This window comes from Ursus maritimus, unplaced genomic scaffold, assembly GCF_017311325.1.
Source record: "Ursus maritimus isolate PB19 unplaced genomic scaffold, ASM1731132v1 scaffold_11, whole genome shotgun sequence".
In the NCBI taxonomy this organism is placed as follows: Eukaryota; Metazoa; Chordata; class Mammalia; order Carnivora; family Ursidae; genus Ursus; species Ursus maritimus.
The window spans coordinates 33,705,198-33,716,459 of record NW_024423453.1 but is presented as its reverse complement, the minus strand read 5'-3'; the positions used below and the strand labels follow the sequence as shown (position 1 = coordinate 33,716,459).

The window sequence follows — 11,262 nt, the reverse complement described above, 5'->3', positions numbered from 1 at the left end:
AGCCCAGGTTTTTCCAGTACAAAAGGATTTTGCAACGACTCATTAGAAGTTTCTGTGCAACATGGAAATGAAATTATGCATAGAAATGATTGTGATAAAGGAGAAATCATGATGCACCTCACCAGTGAAGCACCACAAATGTTCCAGGAATTGAGATGAAGGAGAAAGGTCACATTCAGCGGCAAGTTTCCAGAAAGACTGAAGGGGTTGGAGATGGGAAGTAAATGCCCTGAGTCAGAAAAATACGAAGCCTTAAAGTAGGAGTCAAGTTGGGGAGAGCAGGCTGAGGGTGGGGCACAACATACACCCGAGGAACCCTAACGCCAATCGCACCTCTCTAGGTCATGTCGAAATAGACTTTTCATTCAAGATGGTACAGCGAACATGTACGTGTATATTTCCTCTTTTCTAAGCCTCCATCTAATAATAGTAAAGGGTAAGAAACAAAACTGAACGGGCAGAAGAAAGAATAACAACAGATGAATATTTCAGTAAAGATCTGGAAAACGGAAAACAAATGAAAGAGGTAACTGATGAATTGGAAAGGAAGAGGAAATGTGATTTGTGCAATAGGATTTCCTCTCGAAACACCTGAATAAGCTACCTAGAGAATAACAAGACTGCCTGTGTGAGTGTTTATTTCTAGGGTCTGAAATGAGTCGTGGGGAGAGGCTGGGACAAAGAATTGTTGCTGAAGAGCATAATGGTTAAAAATACTGTTCTTACAGCCAGGACATGTAGGTTCAAATCCAAGCTCTACCATGTACTAGTTGTGAGGCCTTGCCTATGCTGTTTAATCTCTCTGTGCCTCGATTACTCTTATTTGCAAAATAGGGTTGATAATCACAGTAGTATCTTCTCAAAGGGTGGTGGTGAGGAATGACCGAGTTTATATATACAACATTTAGAATAGTGCCCAGTGCAATGCTAGTGATCAATTAATGTCAGCTATCGTGATTTTTATTATAAGTTCATGAAAAAACATTTGTTAAAAATGTTCATGTATTACCTTGATAATTTGTTCTTCTCAGTCCATTTTTAAGATTTTAAACCCAGTAGGCTAAGTGTGAAGGAATGAAGGTGTGAACAAAGCCAAGAGCAGAGAACGTGCAGAAGGCAGAGGGAGACTTCAGCCTGCATTCTCACTGCATGGCGGTCTAGACACAAATGAAATAACACGTGACGGATGGCAAAGGAATGTGGCAGAAAAATGGGATTTAGTCAAGTACCACAGGTGCCTGGCTGCTGAAACGACACTGTAGTTAAAAACAAAGCAAAAGAACAATTTATTATTCTGTGAGCTCCTTGAGGGCAGGGACAGAGTGTACTTCAAATCTTTGTCTGTAAGGCAGGGTTTTTGAAAGGCTTCTATTGGTATGAAGTGATCTCAATTATAATTCACCTGCCTGGAGTTTAGTTCTCTCAACAGTAAAGACGATGACAGGCATAGGGTAGGAACACACAGAGGAGGGCCTGACTTCCAAATGACCCCTGGAGAGTTCCTGTCATCTCAAGGATGGCGCAGATCCTGAGTCAGAAATCTCTCAGGGGCTACATGACACCCTCATGCCTATGACACAAAGTTAGAACCCAAGGGTCTCGTGTCACAACGTGTAGTCCTCCCCCTCCCCGTCCCTCACACCAGACATGCCATGACAGCCTTGCCCCAGGGGTGAGGGTAAGGGATGTCTGAGGTTCCGTTTCTCCAATCCTAAAAGACAGGGAATGGCAGGGCCCTGGCCATGTGTCACAGGCCTTCCCTTGAAGGACAGTAAGGAGACTGTCACAAAGCTGTGGGGCTCAGTATCAGCATTTGAATCAATGTGTCCTGTGAACTCCCAAAGTGACTGCTTAGAATGTCTGTTCTGGAGCATTTTGGAAATCTCAGGACATGACTTAACAGTCACATTATGCTGACACCTGTTAGATTTAATGACAAGGAATGGGGTTTGTTGCATGTTTGAAAGATTACAGATGGGTCCTGAAGTAAGAGCTCATTGTGTGTGTGTGTGTGTGTGTGTGTGTGTGTGTGTGTGTGTGTGTGTTTAGGGACCTGTATTTATAGTGAATTTTAGTTTTTCTCTTTTTTACATTTGCCTAACTTCCAAATTTTTTATAATAAGCCTGTATTACATCTTCAAAGGAAAAGTAAGTAAAAATCATTAACTTTTTCATTTTTTTAAATTTAAATTCAATTAGCCAATTTAATTTTTGATGTAATGTTCTCAGTCCTGCAGTGGGTATCCAAAAAGTTCTTTAGCATAGATGGGTTTGGAAATAGAATTTGAGATGATCAACAGGTGCTGAGTGGTTTCTATTTTTTTGAGGTTGGCCTTGAAATTATCTGCCCCCTAGAGTCATCCTTTTTTTTTAATTACAGTATATTGTTATAATTTTTCTATTTTTTTATAATGTTTTTTTATTATATTATGTTAGTCACCATACAGTACATCCCTGGTTTCTGATGCAAAGTTTGATGATTCATTAGTTGCGTATAACACCCAGTGCACCATGCAATACGTGCCCTCCTTACTACCCATCACCAGTCTATCCCATTCCCCCACCCCCCTCCCCTCTGAAGCCCTCAGTTTGTTAGAATTGATCTTATGCTCAGGCCAGTCATTTCGCAATGCAGAACATACAATTTCTCAAACTTCCCTCTTTCCAAGTTTTATGACTAGAGTTCAACCTGAGTTCACATTATCAGTTGATGAACATCACTCAGTGAAGCTTATTAACTGGGATTGTTGTCTCAGTTTGGGTCTCTTCCAGATGGTTTTGCTAAATGCTGTCACTGCATCATATATTAGGAGAACACATTATTTCAGCCTCTACTTAAGTCACTCATAGGATGTCCTTGACCCTTCTCCTGGCTCTTCTCTCATGTGGGTAGTGTTATTTGTAATAAGATGTGCTCTGAGGAAAGCTAATAAAGTAATTTTCAGACCATCTATCAACTGAAGTTGAGTAATTATTTCCAATATTGCCAACCATGTGAAAATAATTTCCATTCTCAGATGAAAGATAATATTAAATCAAAAGCAATCAGTTTAATGTAAGTCTTACTTAACCTAAATCAATTAAATTCTTTCTAGGCCTACTAAAGTACAAAAGTGCTGAACATATTAATTTTCTCAGATCAAAGTACCTCCATCCCTGAGTATTTTGAAATGAAGAAAAGGGAGCACTGCAAAGTGACCAACATCGTTTATTCTTACTACAAAGAATAGATGAGATCGTTGGGAACACAGTGAGAGCCCACATGTTATTTCCCTACCTCTTCTATTTCCTACTCTCCCTCTACCACAAAGCAATCAGAGGAATTTTTCTAAAAACTTAAGACATAAATTAAAATATAAATATCTATTTCCTGATCTAAAAATCTCCAATGGGCTTCCCATTGCACCAGAGCAAAATCCCCACTCTTCAGCACGCTCTTCTGGATCTCACCTGTCCTTATGCCGACCTTCTTCCCCCCACCCCCAACACCTTCTCCAAATCTCTCCTTATTCATAGGCTTCAGCCACTGACCTTTTCTCTTGAAACTCCAACACCCTATGCTTCTTTCTTTCTTGTTCTCATTTATTCTCATATCTTTGCTTGGTTACCTTCTTCATATCATTCCTGTCTCACACCTTCCAAGAAGATTATTGATGATTTTACCTTTTGTCTGCTTTGTTTATTACTATATCCCCAAAGCTGGGAATAGTGAATGGACTGAAAAACAATACAATATTGTTGAATGAAATAGATCTCCCCTGCCTACCCAAGGCAAAGCTTTGGCAGCCTACCTCTCTCCTTCCCCCATTAAATTCTATCTCATTTTTTCCCTTTATTTTCTTCATAGCATCCAGTTTCTAGGACTGTCCTCTTTCTTTGCATACCTGGTTATTGGCAATTCCCAATTCATAGGGTAAAAAAAAATTCAATCTTTTATTCACTTATGCTATATGGAATATACAGTTCCTAGTACTTCTAGACATCTGAGAGAGATAAACTTTCTAGTCTCTTTCGTTATTAATACTATTTCAATTTCAATATGCTAATCTCCATCCAACTCAAAGCTCTGTGGCTATCCTGTCCCTTCTAGTTTTAGCTTCCTGAGGGTTAGAAGTGGAGAATGAAAAGCGGGGAAGGGACATCATTGTACTTAACTGTTCCAGGTTCTGTTCTCTGCTTGATGGTTGCAGCTGCTGACCCGGCTTCCACAAACACCATCAATGGGCTCTGGGAGTCAGAGTCCAATGCTGGATCCCTCAAAGGTATGGCTGAATCTCAGAAGACCTAGACACCAGCTGCCTCTTCCATTCTTGCTCAAGTCCCATCTGCAAATTCCTATCCCAAGGCTCTTCCTCCTAATGTCCTCTTGCTTAGGGGGCCATCTTTTTGTGTGAGATACTAGCAAGATAATTCTTTGGCCACTTTCCACTTGATCCATTGGATACTCTGGCATCTGTACACACCAAATGGATAGAGTTCAGCTTCTCAATCACTGCCCTTCTCTAAGCCCTGTTGTCCCATTCCAATAGTCTTTCCTCTACTCATGTAGAAATAGGGACATGTTAGCAAAATGCTGCCCAAAGAGCCTTCCAACAACAAGCAAAATGCCAGTCCCTCCCATCTTCTTGCAGGCATCCCCAGTATTTATAAGCTTTTCTTTCAGAGCTTCCCTTTCCCTTCCCCACTTACAATCTGGGAACAGAGAGCACCCTTCTTTCTTCCTCCATACATTCCCTACCAGGTCACTGACAAGGAACCCCCAGTGAGTTTTTTCCCTCCACATTGCTCACCTTGTATGGACCTGGCCTGTAGAAAGTCTGGCTCTGTAAAGTGTAAGAAACCCTTGTGAGGTGGTTGGGCCCCGGCAGTGAGCAGCAGCTCAGTGGTTCTTAAAATGAGGTGGTACTCAGTCTTTCTTGGTTTGTCATGGATGCCGATTATGAGAGAATAGGAATATCTCACAAGATCTTATAACACTGGCTTACTACTTTATCATAAACCACCCATAGCCCCACAGACATCAGGCTATAAGTTTCCTGAGAGCAATGACTGCATAGGTCTCTATGTGCCTAGACTAGTAAGTAGAAGAGGGACATCATTCAATAAATAGGTGGTGGAATGACTGACAGGAAAGTTTCAAACACTCTCTTAGGACCTATAAAATTTGCTAGAGCAATTAGCAGATCCCATCTCCTAAGAATATTTAACATACTCAATGTTGTTTTTTCAAAACAACTAACTTGTTCAAAACTCATTCTATCTTCTGACCAGTACACTTCTATTCAAATTTACGGCCACTCTGGTAAGAGATGCCAGCTTACTCCTTGAGCCAAGTTTTACCAGGTCTCTTTTATGCTCAGAGCCCATCTTTCGCAATGAAAACCTCTCACACAACTGATTTGTCATAGAAATGTGTGTTTTCTGCATAGATGGCTGATCTTTCTAGACCCTTGTGGATTTAATCCATCCTACAACTTAAAAAGTGAGCAAAGCGTGGTTTTCCTTCCAGAGTCACTTACCTCACCGATTGTGACCAGCTTTGTTGTGAACACAGCATTCTGCCCCAATTCAAAGAAAGCTTCATTTTGACTTTGCTTTAGTTATCTATCTTATTCCGTCTATTCGTATGTTGGTTTCATCATGGTTTAGTTTAATCATGTGTTTTTTGCACCTTCCCTTCCTGTGCTTAACCCCACCAGGCCACTCCCTATCTTGTGTTTAAATAGCCTGTTTCAGTTGTCTTCCCAAGTCAGCAGCCTTGAAATCAGGGACTGATTCACCCATCACCATTGTACCCATAGCACCCCATGTAGTAAGGGCCATACATTGAGCACTTACAGATACTCAGTAACTGAACGAATAAGTGGATTGGTTTATTAATACTCTAGTAAAATTTTATGAAAGACATTCATATCAGCTTCTAAAAGTAAAGCTTGCAATTACATGTTGAATAATGATACTGCTTTTGTTATTATTATTACTGTCTATAATAGAATGTGAGTAGAAAAGCAATAGATGAGCATAGAAATTGCATTGAGAAAAATCTAAAACTGAAGGTCAAAATTATTTTCCCTAGGAATCCTCTTCCCCCAGATGTCTAGTTGGTTTTTCTTTCATGTCCTTCAAATGTACTCTCAAAAAAGTTTTAGGAGAGCTTCTCTGATCATCTTTTATAAAATAAGCAATCCCTTCCTTCTCACCCCTGACCGTGCACACCTTGTAATGAACACAGTGCTGCTGGCTGAGAACTGCTATTGGCCCTCTCTGGGAATTGCCCAGGGCAGAAGAAAGCCACCTCACAAGACCACACCCCCTTCCCAGGGGACAGCTTGCAACCACTCTCTGGTCATTACAGGAGCATAAAGACCCGGCACTCCTTTGCCACAATTCAACACTACTCTAGAGGCCCGAATGGCTTCCCAGAGGGTTGGCAGAGGCCTAGTTGTATCTACTTTATAGCCCAACTTCTCCCTCCACCCAATTCTGCTTCATATCCTTCTCTGACAAGTGTTTGATCCTTTCAGTAAACTTTCTGCATTTAATCTCCATCCCAGGTTCTGTTTCCTGGACACCTGACCTGTAGCATTCCTCCCTTATTCTGCTTTATTGTTCTTCATAGCCCTTCTTACACTTACTACTCTATCATAGAGCCATTACTCACCTAGTAGATATTCGTTTTCTACAGTGTTATGGACCACACCTCGCCCCTCATTAGATTGTAAGCTCCATTTCAGCAGGTACTTTGTTTTATTCACTGCTCTGGCCACAAGACTTGAAACACCACAAGCAATAGATTTCAGTGGTAAATACTGAATGAATGAAAGTTGGAATTTGTAAAACTATATCCTAGTTACACTGCCATTGTTCAGAGTTTTCCTAAACCTCCAATTTCACTGTCTGCCAGAAATCTAATGTACCTCCACTGGTATTCATTAATTAAGATCAGAGCAGAAATTAAGAATGCGCAAAAGGTACACCCTAGCATAATTAGGACTCCAGCATCAAGAGTTAGCATTTCCAGGACAATGACTTCTGTTACATTTCTATAATTTGTGTAACATTGGTTATAATACTCATCTTCAGAATACTGATAGCCAGCATTTGCATAGAGTGCTATGGGTCACAAAGCACTGCGCATGTTATTTCATTTGGTTTGATACTGACAAAAATCATGCAAAGGACATAGAATTGTGATGCCAGTTTTACTGATGAGAAGACTCAGTCTCTGAAAGCGTGAATGACTTTTTCAATGACACAGCTGGTACCTGAGTCAGATCTGGGTCCACTGACTCCAAATCCACTGTCCTATCCCTCAGGACACCACCCAAATAACTTCCCAGAGAGTCACTCTACAAAACTAAATTTGTGTTGTAATGCTGTCAGAATAGCAAAATATGAACACCTCAGCCACTCATTTTTTAAAAGATTTATTTATTTATTTGAGAGAGAAAGAGAGAGAGAGTGTGTGCACAAGGAGGGGGTGGAGGGAGAGGGAGAGAGAGAATCTCAAGTGGACTCTGCGCTGAGCATGGAGCCCGACGCAGGGCTCGATCTCACAACCCATGACCTGAGCTAAAACCAAGAGTTGGACACTTGACCAACTGAGCCACCCAGAGACCCCCTTTAAAAGACATCCTGCATGCAGCTTATTTAAATTTATTCTTGATAGTGGGGTGCCTGGGTGGCTCAGTCATTAAGCGTCTGCCTTTGGCTTAGGGCGTAATCCCATGGTCCTGGGATCGAGCCCCACATCCGGCTCCCTGCTCTGATGGGAGCCTGCTTCTCCCTCTCCCACTCCCCTTCCTTGTGTTCCTCTCTCGCTGGCTGTCTCTCTCTCTGTCAAATAAATGAATGGGATATTTTAAAAAAAAATTATTCTTGGTAGTATATTTACTTCAGCAACATTTTGTGGAAATTCTGAGTGATTTATTTGTTTCATTTTTTTACATCTGTATTTGTGAATTAATGCCATAGATCTTCTGGACAAAAGACACATCCTATTTGTTACTTCTTATATCACTAAACATTCATTTACAATTCTTTGCCTTTCTATGGAAGAAGATATGTATAGTTGACCCCTGAACAGCACAGGTATAAACTGTGTGGATCCACTTATACTCGGACTTTTTTCACGGTGTAAGACTGTAAATGTATTTTTTTTCTTCCTATGATTTTAATAACATTTTATTTTCTCTAGCTTACTTTATGTACAAATACAACATATAATACACATAATGGACAAAATATGTGTTAATTGACTATTTATGTTATCAGTAAAGCCTCCAGTCAACGGTAAGCTATTAGTAGTTAAGTTTTTGGAAAATCAAAAGTCATATGTGGATTTTCAACTGCATGGTGGGTCAGCACCCCAATCCTTATGTTGCTGAAGGGTCAACTGTACTTTACCCATCCGTAAAATTGACTTGCTTTTGATTGATAGTGACTTTTATTCTCTTTTACATATTTCAAAGATAGAAATATAGATAAATTCATATAGGGGTGCCTGGCTGGCTCAGTTGGTGCCGTGTGTGACTCTTGATCTTGGGGTTTTAAGTTTGAGCCCCTTGTTGTGTATAGAAATTACTTTAAAAAAACAAAATCTTTAAAAAAATTCAGATAAGCAAAAACAAAGAAAATTACATATAGCATTTCCACAAAGAGATCACATTATCATATTAATATTTTTGTGTATAGCCTTTTAATACTATACATATGACACTATATTATGACATATATAATATTTATTATTTTATTAATTTATTTTTCTTAAATTTTTTCTGATGATACAGAAATGTTGTCTTCTCATTTGAACATCTAGAAATCAATTAGGATTTAAAAAGCATTTTAAGTTTGTAGATAAGTTCTTACCAACACTAAAATATACAATTAATATGATTATCTACAGCAAATAAGTAAATAATGACCTGAAACTTACACACTAAAAATAAAAGGAAAACATCTATGTAGAAAATCCCAAAGAATGGACTAAAATACTCCTGGAACTAATAAGCAATTATATTAAGGATGCAGGGTGCAAGTTTAATATACAAAAGTCGATTGCTTTACTCTATACCAGCAATGAACAAGTGGAACTTTAAATTAAAAACACAATACCATTTACATTAGCACCTAAGAAAATTAAAAACTTAGGTGTATATCTAACAAAATATGTATAAGATCCATAGAAAGAAAACTATAAAACTCTGATGAATGAAATTTAGGAACTAAATAAATGGAGAGATATTCCACATTAATGGATAGGAAGACAATATATTTTCAAGATGTCAGTTCTTTCCAACTTTATCTGAAGATTCAATGTAATCCCAATAAAGTTTCTAGCAAGTTATTTTATGACTATTGACAAGCTGATTCTAAAGTTTATAAGGAGAGGCGAAAGACCCAGAATAGACAACACAATATTGAAGGAGAAGAACAGGGTGGAAGACTGACAGTACCAGATTTCATGATTTATTATAAAGTTATAGTAGACAATACAGAGTAGTTTTGGTGAAAGAATAGACACATAGATCAATGGTACAGAATAGAGAGCCTAGAAATAGACTAGACCCACATAAATATAGTCAATTGATCTTTGGCAAAAGAGCAAATGATGGGAAAAAAACAGTCTTTTCAACAAATAGTACTCAAACAACTGGACATAGACATGAAAAACAAAAATGAATCTAAATATAGAACTTACACTTTTCACAAAAAATAACTCAAAATAAAGCATATATATATATAATATTATATATATATTTAATATATATTATATGTATATATATAATGGAATCTGTGAAATTCCTAGAAAACTTAAATGAATTTGGATATGGTAATGGCTTTGTAAATACAACACCATAGGTTTAATCCATGAAAAAAATAATTGATAAGCTGGACTTCACTAGAATTAAAAATTTCTGCTCTGTAGAAGCTTTTTGGGGGCACCACCAGGAGCTGCTGCCATCACTGCCATGGTGTCAGTAATTAACACTGTGCACACCTCCCATGAGGACATGATTCACGATGCTCAGATGGACTACTATGGCACCCGCCTGGCAACCTGCTCATCAGGCAGGTCCGTTAAAATCTTCAGTGTACCCCATGGAGGGCACATCCTCATCACCAGCCTCAGGGGTCATAAGGGTGCTGTGTGGCAAGTAGCCTGACCCACTCCGTGTATAGCAACATCTTGGCATCCTACTCCTATGATCAGAAAGTCATTATCTAGAAAGAGGAAAATGGCACCTCAGGAAAGATGCACAGGCACACAGGCCACAACTTCTTAGTGAACTCTATTGCTGGGCTCCCCATGACTACAGTCTAATCCTGGCCTGTGGGACCTCGAATGGGGCCATCTCCCTGCTGACGTACAGTGGAGAAGTCCAGTGGGAAGTGAAGAAGATCAATGATGCTCCCATTATTGGCTGCAATGCTGTCAGTTGGACCCCTCCTATTGTACCTAGAAGGCTCATAGAGCAGCCATTGGGGCAGAAGCCCAACTACATCAAGAGGTTTGCATCAGGTGTCTGTGACAACCTCATCAAGCTGTGGAAGGAGGAGGAGGACAGCCAGTAGGAGGAGGAACAGAAGTTAGAAGTGCACAGTGACTGGGTTTGAGATGTGGCCTGGGCCCTCTCCATTGGCCGCCCACCAGCACCATTGCCAGCTGTTCAATGAGGACAGCTGTGTGTTCATTTGGACCTGTGATGACACCTCAAGCAATACGTGGTCACCCAAACTGCTGCACCAGTTCAATGATATTGTGTGGCATGTGAGCTGGTCCATCAGAGCCAACATCCTGGCTGCCTCAGGTAAGACAATAAGGTGACCTTGTGGAAGGAGTCCATCAACAGGCAGTGGGTGTACATTGGCGATGTCAACAAGGGCCAGGGTTCTGTGTCTACTCCTGTCACACAGGGCCAACAGAACAAATGGTAACAAGACAGGTGAGGCCCAGCTCCCTACCTGCTGACCAAACCCCACCAGAAGACCAACTGACCAAACAGCTGGGAGGAATAGCTCCAACAAGACTACCTTCCCAGGAGTAGCTACAAATGCAACCAGATTGATTATCTGCCGTAACATGATTTGATATGGCTTGTAATTTACCATCCTGCTAAAAGCATTCATATTAGGAGAAAAAAGCTACAAATGATCTTCAAATCTATTATTTTAACTGAGCTACCCTATGATCCAGCAATTGCACTACTGGATATTTACCCCAGAGATACAGACGTAGTGAAGAGAAGGGCCATATGCACC

General features: G+C 39.9%; 1 pseudogene; it reads left to right on the top strand.

Annotated features, from left to right (window-relative positions):
- The first annotated feature begins 9,968 nt into the window (after positions 1 to 9,968).
- Positions 9,969 to 10,989, top strand: LOC103657984 (annotated as a pseudogene).
- The last annotated feature ends 273 nt before the right edge of the window (positions 10,990 to 11,262 follow it).